Raw genomic sequence first — 16,517 nt, forward strand, 5'->3', positions numbered from 1 at the left:
TTACCAAATGGTTCCTTTATGGATTTATTCAGTTTTTACATTTCACATTTTTTTTTAAAACTCAGCAGGATGCAGCCAACTTGTCAGAAGTGGATATTGAGCTGAGATGGGGAGCCGGGGCCAGAAAGGCAGAGGCATTCGAGGAGCTGGTACCACAAACTCAGGCAAGAGCATAACTGGGCCCTGAGCTTGGAGTACACTCGATTTGTGGAGTAGGGGATGGGAGGTAACAGGGAGTGGAGGAATCTGGGAGGGCTGTGGCCATCCAGGCTTGGGCTGAGATGGATCAATGGGGGAGGGTGGGCAGGTCTGGGAGAGGTTGGCTCTCTAGAAAAAGGGGAAAAAATGCAGATTGCCGATGTCGGCAAAGTCAGAATCACAAAGTCAGGAGAACTTAAAATGTAGGCAAGAAAGTACAGCCAGTCATAGTCAAGTTTAGAAGTTATACAGCTGGACCGGGAGCAGAACCACAGCACGCAGGGTAGTCCCACCGCCAAGTTTCAAGTATTTTTAGACACAATTCTTTTCCTTAAAGGCAGCGGAGCACTGATTGACTCATTAACCACTGGTTCTAGGGTTAACAAATCTATCGGCATCTATTAACAGTTCACCAGGGCATAGACAAAAATTCAATGCTCCTTCACATACTTTCACACTTTCAGCGATGGTGTAAAATGTCTCGGCCACCAATTAAACCCCTCTCCTGATTTACATTTCAGTCGCCCTTAATAGAAATTAAAATGGGGAGTGGTGTTTAACAGGAGGCCGACCAAGGCTACTGCCATTTGAAACTTCGACCGACATCTTTTGTACTGCCTACAGATAGCTGGCATATAGAAACCGGAAAGCAGTGTTTTTGTTGACAAATGCTTTCATATCTCCTGGTCGGGGGTTACGAGTCAGGCTATCAATGAGTGCACATAAAAAGGGATTATGTTACGGAAACCACCCAAAGCATGATCTACTAGAGCTAAAAACAGTGGATGAAATGGGTTGCCTCATGGTGCCGCTAGGCACGGAAGGGAGAAGGAGAGGAATTCTATAATCTAATTAGCAGCCAGGGCTCAAACACTATTGCGTTACTAAAACGGATTGTTCAGACACTGAAACTAATTGGCAAATTAATCCCCACCTGGTTAGACAGAAGGTGGCACTGAAGGTGCGAGCTGAGTTAGTGACTTGGAGATCATAACATAACATAAAGTGACAAAGGTTTATTTATTTAGAACTTACAATTCTGTAATCTATCAATACTGGACAACCACATGAGCATAATACTGAGCAGACAGGAACTTGGCAGCAGATGGATCACATTAAAGAGGGACTTAGTACTCAGAGCAACAACTAACAAGATTCTCAGAAATTTTAGGGCAATGGTTGCAAATTCAATGTCAAGAAAGAACCAGGGTCTTTAATACATTTCTCCTGTTTGGCCAGTCACCTTTGAGCTTTCCAATGGTCGGCGCAGAGAGCAGGATGGCTTTTGATGTTTTTATTTTTGGCATTTTGTCCTAAAAATAATACAATCTGACTTCCTTTCTTTGCTGGTCTTTTCCTTTTAAGAAAAAATAAAATGCAGAGAGTTATTGCCTTAACTGTTTGTGTACCAAACAAGTTATGAAATACCCTCGAAAGAGTTTTTGTTGCAAATCAATAATTTAAAAAATCATTTCTGTATGCTTCAAGTGAGAAGAATTATATAATAACAATGGAAATGTTTAATCTTGTTCTCTAACCCTCTCTGTTTTAACTATACTTTTGCATCCAGGGCAAATGTCAATTTATTCATTTGGAGCTGACCACTAGGAAATGCATGAGAGTGGCCTGAGGTAAGTCTTCTGCCGATTATTCCCCTCCACTCTTGTGAGAGAAGTGGCAGGCATCCATTAATGACATAACTGAAATCAGGAATCTGGGCAGTCAAAGAGCTAATGCACAGCCTGCCACTTCAACACACTGAAGGAACGATAAGCACTGATAGACTGAAATTCGAGGGCCAAGCATATTGATGCGTCATCTTAAGATGGGAGTGATTTAGTCTGCAAGTGACGAAAGATCATCGAGCTGAAACGGTAACGGTATTTTTCTCTCCACAGATGCTTCCTGACCTGTTGAGTATTTCCAACATTTTGTGTTTTTATTTCAGATTTCCAGCATCCGTAGTATTTTACTTTTTGTAGTCTGCAATGTGTTCACAAATAGGATTCTTCTATCTTTGTGCAGAACCTTTCTTACAGCTGTCAAACTTATAGGCTCAGAAATTGTTTTGTGATGGCCTGAAATACCTGCACTGGAAATAGTAGGCTTAAGGCCCACCTGATATTGGGCCTTGGGCCTCATTCACATGAGAACAGTGTCCGCAGGTAGCGCACTGGCAAAGGTGATTTAAATTTCTATGTCACCAGGCAACTGCTCTCAGCTAGATCCTGAGAAGCTGTCAGCATTCAGGACAGGAAGTGGAGTTTTTTTTAATTTCAAAATATACTTTATTCATATAAAAATTTGTACAGTACATTCAAAAGCAGTTGTGTCCATTTAGCTGCGGTCAGCAATCCCATACACTACATTTGGATGCTGACGGTAGTTCCGTTCGATACATTTCCTTGCTTTTCATTTCAAGTACAATTCGGTACAATACGGGATACATTGTAGTACATTCGACAAATTACATTACATATGTCACTATACAGTATACGGATAGGTGACGGTACATTTACATTTTTTCTTTTCAACATGCATTACGAAACAGACCTTGCATTGTACATGGCACTACATAGGTGTTTACAGATCATGGTGCTCCATGAACACAAAAAAGAAGTTACAAATACGGCCCGAGGGGAGTTTTATACTGATTCCTGCCCCCAGGTTTACCGTGGCAGAAGGGCTTTAAACAGGGAGTGGAGTGGGAATGGGAGGGCACCAGCAATAGTCTTCAGCACTGCAGTTGAGCCCAAGAAGCACACCTGCTCCTCCCAGCTCCACATTTAAGTAAATATTTGCTTAAAAACTTACCTTCTTGGTGACAGCCTCAGCAGTCCCTTAAAGACTACATTTTCCTGAATGCAACTGGCCGAATGCTGGCTGCATTTAAGGCAGCCCAATATTACAAAGGAATTCTCAAACAGATGCTAGGACCCTTATTTACATATACAAATGGCCGAATGGCCATTTTAAGCACAGACCCCATACACCTCTTTTACTGCCTTTACCAGTATGGCGGTGGTGGAAGTCTGGTGTGTAATGAGCATGTGCAACCTGGCACCATATTGATGCTTTGGCATCCGATTTGCACCTGAAAATTGGCCAGCAAATTTCTAGACAATTGAATTCCACAGTTAACCTTTTATGGCATGAAGGTAAAGAGCGAGGATGCTTACTTATTGAAAATGTTCATCAAATGTCCACCCATTCACAAGATTACGATAGATGATGAATTCCAGTCAGCCCATTTTAATTCATCTATCCAGATCTAACTTGTCCTTGTAGCATGCAATTTTTTCTTGAATTATTCCATTTGCCTCCACTGCTCTACCTCTAAGTTTGCCCTAGAATTTCATCGTAATGACTTACTAATGAATTGTGTATTTTTTTTTAATGTTGTATTTGCCAGTGATCGCTAGAAGGAAATACAGATGAGTTTCCTGGGTCTGCTTATTTGCATTCCATTGGTGCAAGCACTGGTGCAAAACTGGTGTAAGCAGCTGTACTACCTGGACATTTCTGTGCAGCCTTTAAAAAGGTAGCTTAGCAGAAGGCTGGGGAACAGGCATCCAAGAGGGCAAGAGTGTTTGTCTCTGTCTCTTCACTTTCGCTACCTTCATTACATGTCTTACTAATATATCTATTACACGGGGACAGAATTTGGATGACTCAAGCACCATCTGAATCCAGAAGCTAGCATGACATGGCACCAAGACAGAGAAGAAGAGCACAAAACTGAACTCATTCAGACCTCCACGCTCTGTTGGAGGGCAATGGAGGCAGGATGAGCAGACTGCAGTCTCCTGTGTGTGGGTGCCACCTAGAATTATCACTTGTGCCACTTAGCTATTCCCTTACCACCAGAACTGCAGAGCAGTGCTGCAAAGAGTTCAACAGCCTGAGCAGGCAAAGTAAGACACAGAACACCACTGCCTTTTCTTCCTTGTAACCTTGAGCACCAAGACACTCACCCTCTCCAAGTAACACTTATTCAACTAACCTTTCTCTGTGAACTCTGGTTAAGGGAGGCTCCATCTCGGCGTCTTCCGCTATGACTCCATAACAGCAATTACTTAAACGCACAGCGCTAAAACCTCTTGGTCTATTTTAACATCCTCATACCCCCTACAGCTCTCATGTCACCTCTCCTATTCTACTTGGCGCACATTCCTCAACTGCTAGTCTTACCCTCCTTCACTCTATCATCTTGCAGCACAAATTGGCACACAATGCCTGCCAAAGGCATCCACACATTTAAATCCTTCACTCCACGTTACTGACCGGGGTGTCTACACTGTCTCCCTGGCATCGCTGTGAAGCACCACACAGACATAACCTTCCACCTACTTCTCTGTCTCCTTAATCCCAAGCAAAGGAGGAGGAAGATGATGGTGAAGAAGATGACGAGGATCAAGCCAGCCAAGGATCACAGCTGCATGATACTGCCTTCTCTCAGGACAGCAGCACAATCTCGGCTTCCAGCTGTCTCCTTCACAGCACAACACCAGTGGAACGTGGGCGATGACACCAAACTGCCAAGGAACAAGCTGACATGAGACCAGTGTTACCTCAGTCCCTAAACCTTCTGTAGAGCATGAGGAGCTAACCAACTCTGGCGATCCTGTTCATCAGGTGGCACCTTGAAGAAGCACGAGAGTCGGTGCTCTTAGGGAATGCCAGACCTGCTCCTGAGAAGCCCAGCGATGGCATGGTCTGCTGATGATCTGACCCTGGTGTGCCTGAAGCCAGGGAAGTGTCTGCAGGCAGAATTGACTAAAAACTGAATTTAAATATCACCAGCTCCTTTTGTTTCTAGAATCTCCTCACTTCATTCCTTGAACAGCTAATCTGCCACACTGAACTGAGTCCATGTTATCCCGCTGGCAGCATCAGTCCAACTGCAGGAAACCCGGTGGTGCTTTGCCAGTGGATTTCACTTTGACTTATTCAAATGAGGCTGGTGGCGATACTCCAGTGGATTGCAGGCGTGCTACAGAAGCATGATGAAACGGGAAGTTGCTTAAACGCCAAAGTCGGACAGAACCAGCTTCCACTCGACTTTCTTCGCACAATAAGTTTCCTACATAGAAAATAGGTGCAGGAGTAGGCCATTCGGCCCTTCGGGCCTGCACCGCCATTCTTAAGATCATGGCTGATCATTCACCTCAGTACCCCTTTCCTGCTTTCTCTCCATAACCCTTGACCTCTTTAGCCGTAAGGACCATATCTAACTCCCTCTTGAATATATCTAATGAACTGGTATCAACAACACTCTGCGGTAGGGAATCCCACAGGTTAACAACTCTCTGAGTGAAGAAGTTTCTCCTCATCTCAGTCCTAAATGGCCTACCCCTTATCATAAGACTATGTCCCCTGGTTCTGGACTTCTCCAACATCGGGAATATTCTTCCCATATCTAACCTGTCCAGTCCCGTCAGAATCTTATACGTTTCTATGAGATCCCCTCTCATCCTTCTAAACTCCAGTGACTAAAGGCCCAGTTGATCCAGTCTCTCCTCATACGTCACTCCAGCCATCCCAGGAATCAGTTTGGTGAACCTTCGCTGCACTCCCTCAATAGCAAGAATGTCCTTCCTCAGTTTGGGGTATCAAAACTGAACACAATATTCCAGGTGAGGCCTCACCAAGGCTCGGTACAACTGCAGTAAGACCTCCCTGCTCCTATACTCAAATCCCCTAGCTACGAAGGCCAACATACCATTTGCCTTTTTCACCGTCTGCTGTACCTGCATGCCAACTTTCAATGACTGATGAACCATAACACCCAGGTCTCGTTGCACCTCCCCTTTTCCTAATCTGCCGCCATTCAGATAATATTCTGCCTTCGTGTTTTTACCCCCAAAATGGATAACCTCACATTTATCCACATTATACTGCATCTGCCATGCATTTGCCCACTCACCTAACCTGTGCAAGTCTCCCTGCAGCCTCCTAGCATCCTCCTCACAGCTCATACTGCCACCCAGTTTAGTGTCATCTGAAAACTTGGAGATACTACACTCAATTCCTTCATCTAAATCGTTAATGTATATTGTAAAGAGCTGGGGTCCCAGCACTGAGCCCTGCGGCACTCCACTAGTCACAGCCTGCCATCATGAAAAGGACCCATTTATCCCAACTCTCTGCTTCCTGTCTGCCAACCAGTTCTCTATCCACGCCAGTACATTACCCTCAATACCATGTGCTTTGATTTTGCACACCAATCTCGTGTGTGGGACCTTGTCAAAAGCCTTTTGAAAGTCCAAATACACCACATCCACTGGTTCTCCCTTGTCCACTCTGCTATTTACATCCTCAAAAAATTCCAGAAGATTCGTCAAGCATGATTTCCCTTTCATAAATCCATGCTGACTTGGATCGATCCTGTCACTGCTTTCCAAATGCGCTGCTATTTCATCCTTAATGATTGATTCCAACATTTTCCCACTACTGATGTCAGGCTAACCGGTTTATAATTACCCATTTTCTCTCTCCCTCGTTCTTAAAAAGTGGTGTTACATTAGCTACCCTCAAGTCCATAGCAACTAATCCAGAGTCGATAGACTGTTGGAAAATGATCACCAATGCATCCACTATTTCTAGGGCCACTTCCTTAGGTACTCTGGGATGCAGACTATCAGGCCCCAGGGATTTATCAGCCTTCAATCCCATCAATTTCCCGAACACAATTTCCCACCTAATAAGGATATCCTTCAGTTCCTCCTTCTCACTAGATCCATTATCCCCTAGTACATTCGGAAGGTTATTTGCGTCTTCCTTCGTGAAGACAGAACCGAAATATTTGTTCAATTGTTCTGCCATTTCTTTGTTCCCCATTATAAATTCACCTGAATCCGACTGCAAGGGACCTACGTTTGTCTTCACTAATCTTTTTCTCTTCACATATTTATAGAAGCTTTTGCAGTCAGTTTTTATGTTCCCTGCAAGCTTCCTCTCGTAATCTATTTTCCCACTTTTAATTAAACCCTTAGTCCTTCTCTGTTGAATTCTAAATTTCTCCCAGTCCTCAGGTTTGTTGCTTTTTCTAACACTATCCTTAATTTCCCTTGTTAGCCACGGTTGAGCCACCTTCCCTGTTTTATTTTTACTCTAGACAGGGATGTACAATTGCTGAAGTTCATCCATGTGATCTTTAAATGTTTGCCATTGCTTATCCACCGTCAACCCTTTACGTGTACTTTGCCAGTCTATTCTAGCCATTTCACGCCTCATATCGTCGAAGTTACCTTTCCTTAAGTTCAGGATCCTAGTTTCCGAATTAACTGTGTCACTCTCCATCTTAATAAATCATTCCAGCATGCCAGAAAGGGCAAAGACATCAAACCCTTATTCCACATGTTGATCACTCTTGAGGGGTAATTTGAACTTTGGCCAATCGTGTAAAATAGGCAATATCGTTACGCCACCCCTTTTCTCCCCCAACTGACATAACACATTGCTGGGAATATGATGGTTTTATACTCATGTCTTTGGTTCTTGCTCTTTCTTTTACAGATGCTATAATGGTCTCGGCATTAGACCCATTGCATGCACGGATTATGCATTAAAATGCAGCAATTTAATACATTAGCATTAATGGAGTGGTGAGCCAACTTTTGCCCATAGTTGGCCTGGTAGTAAACAGATCTAATATTAACTCATTGGCTGTGTGTTAACGCTCTTATTTGCCTGTTAAAGTGCTGTTCAAGCAACTATTAATGGGGCGCAAGTCTTTGTGTTTCACGCAGCACTTTAATTTTGTACATTGAAACTAACATTAAGTCACCAGAGGGAGCTGATAGACTTCAGGATTAAGTACAACAGGAGGTATCTCACGAAATTTCCAGATACAGCATGGTCGGGATTTTGCCAGCGCTCAGCGGAAAGATTCGGAGGTGGGTCCGCTGTCAAAATATAAAGGATTGACAGTGGGTCGACAGCCCACTGTCAACCTGCCTTCACCTCAGTTTCCCAAGTGTTGGGTCAGTCAGTGCTTTACAGAACCGACATCAAGTGGCGGGGCAGCCAACTGACATCATTAACAACTTGTTAAAAGGTATTTAAGCAGCATTTTACCATGTAACCATTTTCCAGCTTTTTCATGAGGTTCCCATTCCTCTGAATAGTTGACAGTTCCAAAAGCGGTATAAAAGCTACCATTTTACAACAGTTCACTTTCCAGTCTTAGAAGCTGGAGCCTTCAAGATTTGGAATACACTTTTCAGCTTTACACAGGTTGGATGGATTAAACTCTCTATTCACTTTCACCTCCTTGGAGTAAGCTCTCTAACCATTAACAGATCACATCTGTCATCTCAACTTCAGCTGCCATCTATTCCATCAGCAGCGGTGCCCATGAAAAAATCTCACCTTGGTCCGCAGAATCCCACCACAATCAGCCCCAACACCAGCATCACCAGGCACACCAACATCAACCAACAACAACACCACCAACCATCTCTGCAATCAACTAATGCTGCACAGGACACACGGCATCAGCACCTGTACACCCTGTCTGCCACATGATGCACCAGGTTGGCACCACCCCACACCAATACCATAAAGAATCCCTAAATGCCCAAGCCATTTCTTTCACACTCTCACCATTACGGGGGTACAATTATGTCTCACTATTCACTACAACTCACTAAGCCACTTCCAAAGGTGCACACAAATCTGTCCAAGAAGGAAAGGTGCTGAAAATAAAGATTTCAGTGTTTGACAACATATTAACAGAAACTTTACATGAACATTGACTAAGAGACCCAAGTGCCTACCCTTGTGTGTTGTTAGTTGGTATGGTTCGACTAGGATGAGGGTGAGTGTGAGGGGTGGCTAGTGAGATGGGGAAATGACGATGTAGATGGAGAGAGAGGGATGGATTGAGGCCCAAGGTATGTTGGTGTGAGTAAGGATGTGCAGGAGTAGGATAGGGAAGGCAGAGTGATGGGGATGTGATGAGTGGCACAGCAATATGAGGTTGAGTGTGGTTTGCAGTAACATTTTGTGATCTACTGAGATCATTGAAAGGTTTGTGTCATTGCAGCCTGGTCCTCCTGACGACATCCTTGCTTGTGCCCTCCTGTGCAATGTGCAACCAGACTGTGTTGGTCTCGTAGGGAAATCTCTTCTGCCCATTGGAGGGGACGATAACCTCCCTGCATGCTGTAACACCCTCCATAAGCATATGGAGGGAGTCATGGGAGAGCCTGGGTGCAGCCGTGCACCTTTGTGCAGTGCATGTCAGTGCTTGCAGCACCTGAATGTTGTAGAACACTGATAGCACAACTGTTAAAATGACTGTGAACATGGTCCCCTTAAGGAAACCGGCTGAAGATGCATCATCAAATAAATTCATCAGGACCCGCTTCCTTTTAATTGGCCGGAAATCTCACAGGGTGGGCTTAACAAGCCCCATCAGGGGAAAGTCGTGGGGGAAACCGGAATAGATCCAAGAGCAGGGTCGCAACTTGTCAGTTACCTCGGCCACTCTCAGTCCACCTTGGTAGGTGAAATCGCGGCCCATAGATGTAGCATCAAATCTCTCTTTGCTAGACACTAGAGGAGAAGGAGGAGCAGGAACAGCTGGAGACAACTCTGACAATAGGGAGGTTTGTGTCTTTATTTTGTACAGTTTCTGTTATGTATGCAACACCTTGTAACCAGCATTCTACCGCCACCAGAGGGCGCATCTGTTGGAGTCACAAGGGATCCCAGCATCCCTTGGGAGCGCTGCATATAAGCAGGCTTCCCATGCTGTGCCTGCACTCTGGAGTCAGAATAAAGAGACTAAGGTCACACTTACTCAAGTCTACAGTACTCAGTTTTATTTGAGACATAACAACTGGCGACGAGTAATAGATAACGAACCATCACGTGAAAATGCAGAGAACTGTTGGTATCCTGTAGAAATTCTCAGAAGGTGACGATTGGGAAGCCTTCATGGAGCGACTCGACCAATACTTCGTGGCCAACGAGCTGGAAGTGAATGAGAACACTGCCAAATGAAGGGCGATCCTCCTCACCGTCTGCAGGGCAACAACCTACGACCTCATGAAGAATCTTCTTGCTCCGGTGAAACCAACAATCAAATCATATGAAGAACTGTGTACGCTGGTCCGGGAGCACCTAAATCCCATGGAGAGCGTTCTTATGGCAAGGTATCGATTTTATACATGTCAACGGTCTGAAGGCCAGGGAGTGGTAAGCTACGTTACTGAACTAAGGCGCCTTGCAGGACATTGCAAATTCGGTGGTTTCCTGGAGCAAATGCTAAAATATTTTTTTGTGCTTGGCATTGGCCACGAGGTTATCCTTCGCAAACTATTGACTGTTGAAACACCGAACCTGAGCAAAGCCATAATGATAGCCCAGGAATTTATGTCCACCAGCGATAACACCAAACAAATTTTGCAGCATAAAGATGCATTAGCAAGTACTGTGCACAAAGTAGCGTCGTTTTCAGACAGGAATGCATATGGCAGAACATACACGCCTGCAGCTGCATGACCCCAGATGACTCAGAGTCTGCCATCAAGTGTGAATGCGAGGCAATTAACACCTTGTTGGCGCTGCGGAGGGGATCATCGAGCCCATCAAAGCTGCTTGAAACACTATGCATGCAAAGACTGTGGAACAATGGGACACCTCCAGTGAATGTGCAGACGAGCTGCAAACCTTGCAAACCACCACGTTGCAGAGGAAGACCGATCCATGGTGGATCAAACTGAACTAGAGACTCGAACCGAGGAGGCAGAAGTGTACGGGGTACACACCTTCACCACGAAATGTCCACCGATCATGTTAAAAGTTGAACTGAACGGAATTCCAGTATCCATGGAATTGGACACGGGTGCGAGTCAGTTTATCATGAGCAAAAAGACCTTAGCAAGGCTGTAGTGCAACAAGGCACAAAGGCCCAAGCTGAGCCCTATTTATACCTAGCTGAGAACTTACACTAAAGAGCTGATCCCTGTAATTGGCAGTGCAGCAGTAAAAGTCTCCTATGATGGAGCGGTGCACGAACTATCACTATGGCTTGTACAAGGAGATGGCCCCACACTGTTCGGCAGAAGCTGGCTGGGAAAAATCCGCTGGAACTAGGACGACATCCGAGCGCTTTCATCCGTCGATGACGCCTCATGTGCCCAGGTTTTGAGCAAGTTCCCGTCATTGTTTGAGCCAGCATCGGAAAATTCTCTGGGACGAAGGTGCAGATCCACTTGGTTCCCGGTACACGACCCATCCACCACATGGCACGTGCGGTGCTATACATGATGTGAGAGAAAGTGGAGACCGAGCTGAACAGGCTGCAACGAGATGGCATTATCACGCCGGTTGAGTTCAATGAGTGGGCCAGTCCGATTGTTCCGGTTCTCAAGAGCGATGGCATGATCATAATTTGTGGGGACTATAAAGTAATGATTAACCATATTTTGCTGCAGGACCTGTACCCGCTACCCAAGGCAGATGACCTATTTGCGACGCTGGCAGGAGGGAAGACGTTCACCAAATTGGACCTGACCTCGGCCTACATGACGCAGGCCTCACCTGCATCAACACGCACAAAGGTCTGTTCATCTACAATAGATGCCCGTTCGGGATTCGATCGGCCACGGCTATTTTTCAAAGGAACATGGAGAGTCTGCTAAAGTCAGTTCCGTGCACCATGGTTTTCCAGGACGACATGTTGATCACAGGTCGGGACACCATCAAACACTTGTAGAACCTGGAAGAGGTTCGAAGTCGGTTAGATCTTGTGGGACTCAGGTTGAAACGCTCGAAGTGTGTTTTCCTGGTGCCAGAGGTCGAGTTCTTCGGGAGAAGAATCGCAACAGATGGCATCAGACTCACCGACGCCAAGATGGAGGCCATCAAGAACGCAGCGAGACCACAGAACGTGACGGAGCTGCAGTTGTTCCTGGGACTCCTCAATTATTTTGGTAATTTCCTACCCGAGTTAAGCACCTTGCTAGAACCTCTATATGTGTTGCTGCGCAAGGCAGATGACAGGGTATGGGGGAAATCACAAGAGACTGCTTTTCAGAAAACCAGAAATCTGTTATGTTCCAACCATCTGCTTGTTCTGTATAACCCATGTAAATGTTTAGTGCTAGCTTGCAATGCGTCTTCGTATGGGGTCGGGTGTGTGTTGCAACAAGCAAATGAATCGGGAACATTGCAACTGGTCGCTTATGCGTCCAGGAGTTTGTCCAAGGCCGAAAGGTTGAAAAAGAAGCTCTGGCATGTGTTTACGGGGTGAAAAAAATGCACCAGTATCTGTTTGGGCTTAAGTTTGAGTTAGAAACTGACCATAAGTCACTCATATCGCTATTCTCAGAGAGCAAAGGTATTAATACCAATACCTCTGCTCGCATCCAAAGATGGGCACTCATGCTGTCTGCATATAACTATGTAATGCGCCACAGACCAGGCACAGAGAACTGCGCTGATGCTCTCAGTCGGCTACCATTCTACTGGGGTAGAAATGGCACAGCCTGCAGACTTGCTGTTGGTGATGGATGCATTTGAAAACAAAAAGTCACCCGTTATGGCCCGTCAGATCAGGACCTGGACCAGCCAGGATCCTTTACTGTCCCTTGTAAAAAAACTGTGTCCTCCATGGGAGCGGAGATGAATGAAGAGATCAAGCCGTTCCAGCGGCGCAAAGACGAAATGTCCATACAGGCGGACTGTCTTTTGTGGGGTAATCACATGGTTTTGCCTAAGAAAGGCAGGGAAACGTTTATACGCGACCTACACAGTACCCACCCAGGCATAGTATATAATGAAAGCTATAGCCAGATCCCATGTGTGATGGGCCGGCATTGACTCAGATTTGGAGTCTTGCATGCACCAATGTAACACTTGCTCTCAACTGAGCAATGCACCCAGGGAGGCACTGCTACGTTTGTGGTCATGGCCCTCCAAACCGTGGTCTAGGATCCACATTGACTTCGCTGGCCCGTTTCTAGGTGAAATGTTTTTGGTTGTTGTGGATGCTTATTCAAAATGGATTGAGTGTGTAACAATGTCTGTAAGCACATCCACTGCCACCATTGATAGCCTACGAGCCATGTTTGCCACGCACGGCCTGCCTGATGTCTTTGTCAGCGACAGTGGGCCGTGTTTCACCAGCGCTGAATTCAAGGAATTCATGACCCGCAATGGGATCAAGCACGTCACATCTGCCCTGTTCAAGCCCGCATCTAATGGCCAGGCAGAACGGGCAGTCCAAACCATCAAGCAAAGCTTGAAACGCGTGTCGGAAGATATTGTGTCTGGAAGCACTCTAGTAATGACTCCACGAGGCAAGGTATTGTACTTGAACTGTGGTGACCTTAATCCATTTATTACAGCTCCTGAGTGAGGGTACAGCATGGTGAGCTCCCTTTTATACCTGGTTACCTGTCGTGTACAGGTGACCTCTAGGTCTCCACCAGTTGCACCCTCTGGTGGTACAAGCACAGTGTATACAGTGTGAAGGTACATTCAGTAGTCTTATGTAACTGCACATTGAGTGTACAGGGAGTATACTTATATTATAAATACACAGCATCACTCTCCCCTAAGTCTTGTGCCACTGGCCTTTGCATTGTGTGCTCTGGCCCTAGACTTGAGTGCCCAAAGCTCTTGCACCTTGTCTATGCTTAGGAATGGCTCTCTCCCTGTTGACCTCCAAGTCCTTATTGCCACAACATTGGGAAATGGTCAGCAATGGACAGTTTGATGTTGCAGCGAGGGTTGAGTGGGTTCTGGGTGGGATCCATGTGTGTCCATGGTTACATACATCCATTTCCTCTCCCCCCCCCCCCCACATACATAGACCATATGTGTGGCTCAACACCTGCATGTGCATACATGTACAGAAAGAAAGAACAAAAAAAAATATAGGACTAATTACATCACTGTTTGGGTTCTGCAGTAGTGGAACAAGTACATTTTACAGGTAAGGTACATACGTGGTATCATAGTCTTGCCCCTGGGTTGTGTAGGTGCAGGTGGGTGAGGATGCTAGTTCCAGAGTGACCGGACTGTGTCCAGGTTGTCTGATGGCGGCGCTGCGCCCCCTGCCAGCTGGGTGGGTCACGTGGCTGAGTCTCAGGACCTTTGCTGTTGCCTAGTGGTGGGCAGAGCTACAGGAGTGTGTGGCCTTCCTGTCTTCATTTGAGGGCTGCGGTGTCTCCCGGCTACCCTTCAGCGATAGTGGGAGTCTGGTAATCCCAGGTCCCGTTGGGAAAGCTGGAGGGTGCTAGCCTCTTGCTGCCGGTACTGGCCCTGGTGGCCAGAGAGGTAGGGCCGATCAGGGGCAGGGTACTGGTAGTGGTGCCTTTACCATCCACTGATCGCTGGCCCTGCAGCTGGTATGCTCCTTCTGTGTGTGGCCACGCTCCCTGGGGCATCGCATTGGTCCCGGAGGCGCAGTCTACATGATCGGGTAGCCCGCTGGACCTGGATGCTTCCGACGGGAGGTTGTCCTTGTTTTTGTCGGCATGCATGTAGAACTCGGCATCGCACATCATTACTTCATTTACTGTCATAATACATTGGTTCCAACCGCAATCGCCCGACTTAACATGGTTAGTTACATTTACATTGCTTACATGTGTATCACCGGCATCGTTGTATATAGAATGGAACTGTCCCTTTAATTGTGATGGGTTGCAGGTCTCCTTTAAGAGGGCCTTGCAATCTTTACCCCAATCCGGTTCGCTGCTTGGCATCACGTGTTGCTCCCTCAATGCTGCCCCTCGTGGTCTGGCTGCCACCATCTTTACTTCAGACACTTCACCTCGTGGTTCGGGCGCCATCTTCTTTCTCTCCACGAGGTAGGCTGCGGTGATCCTTTTTTTCCCCAGGTTCTGCCACGGAAGTAGGGAAGTTGCTTTCTGCGCTGATTTTCTTCCTCCGGAGTCCTGCCACTGGAGCCTGGACGATGAGGTCGGGTCGTTTTGGCTGGATCATCTTGCCATTGGGTTGAGGGGTCTGTGTCGTCTCCACGCAGTCGAGTCGAGCAGCTGGTTTCTCAGGTGCTGTGCTGGATCCAAACTCGGGGCCACATAGGACGTCGATCGCCGGAGGCTGGAGGTTTTCCCAGCTACAACGGATTTGTTTCATCCATCTTCTTCCCAGCAGCATTGGAGCATCACCAGCAACGATCCACAAAGGTAACTTGTGCATCGCGCCGTCATGGGACACCTGGACATCCACGCTGCCAACGACTGGGATGGTGTTGTTTGTATAGGTGAGCAGCTTCACTTGGATCGGGATCATTTTAGGTCGTTTGATTAGATTGTCTCAGAGTTTCTCAAAAGCCGCCTGATTCATCAGTGATTGGCTCGCCCCTGTGTCCACCTCCATCATGACTGGAACATCGTTGATTTCAACTTCCATTTTCAACGGAGAACTCTCGGTGGTGCAGGTAAACACTCCGTACACCTCATCGTGGGGCTGAGCTGCCTCATGGATTCTCTTTTCATCGTTGCTGGAGTCCAGATGATCGACCAACACTTCATCGACTCGGTGAGTACAGTTTCTCTTGCACATTCGCTGGAGGTGGCCCTTCGTGTTACAGCCTTTGCAAGTATAGTCTTTGTAGCGGCACTGGTGGGCCCTGTGATTTCCTCCACAGTGCCAGCATGGGGTTGGCCGGTTGGCCCCATGTGGCGGACTCAGGGTTGCGCGACTCTGGGTTCTGTTCTGTCTACCTTGAGAGAGACTGCGTGCATCAGCCTTGCCTCTAAAAGGCACCAGTTGGTTCACAGTACTTGCCGGGTTAGAGTCCTGGGGGTGAGTCATCCGCTTGGAATCGTAGGCCGAGACCATGTCCGCAGAGAGCAGCCTGTGGGGAAGGCCTTTATGGCTGATTCCAATAACGAAGATGTCCCACAGCGCTTCAGTGAGATGGTCACCAAAATCACATGACGCAGCCAATTGTCTGAAGTCTGCAGCATATTTTGCAATTTCTTAGCCTTCGAGCCGCCGGTGTGTGTAGAACCGGTGTCTGGCTATGAGGATGCTCTCTTTAGTTTTGAGCTATTCCTGTATCATCGTTACGAGTTCCGCATATGTTTTGGTTGTTGTCTTCTCTGGGGCTAGCAAGTCCCTGACGAGGCCATAGACAGCGGGCCCACAACTGCTGAGCAGGATAGCTCTGCGCTTATCAGCCAGCGAGGTCGGTGTGTCTCCCGCCAGGTCCTTCGCAATGAGAAATTGTTTGAGCCTTTCCACAAAGGCCTCCTAATCTTCCCCATCGGCGAATTGTTGAAACGTGCCAAGGTTAGCCATTTTTCGCGTGGAAATTCGTAATCTTGTCA

This window comes from Pristiophorus japonicus, chromosome 8, assembly GCF_044704955.1.
Source record: "Pristiophorus japonicus isolate sPriJap1 chromosome 8, sPriJap1.hap1, whole genome shotgun sequence".
Taxonomy (NCBI): Eukaryota; Metazoa; Chordata; class Chondrichthyes; family Pristiophoridae; genus Pristiophorus; species Pristiophorus japonicus.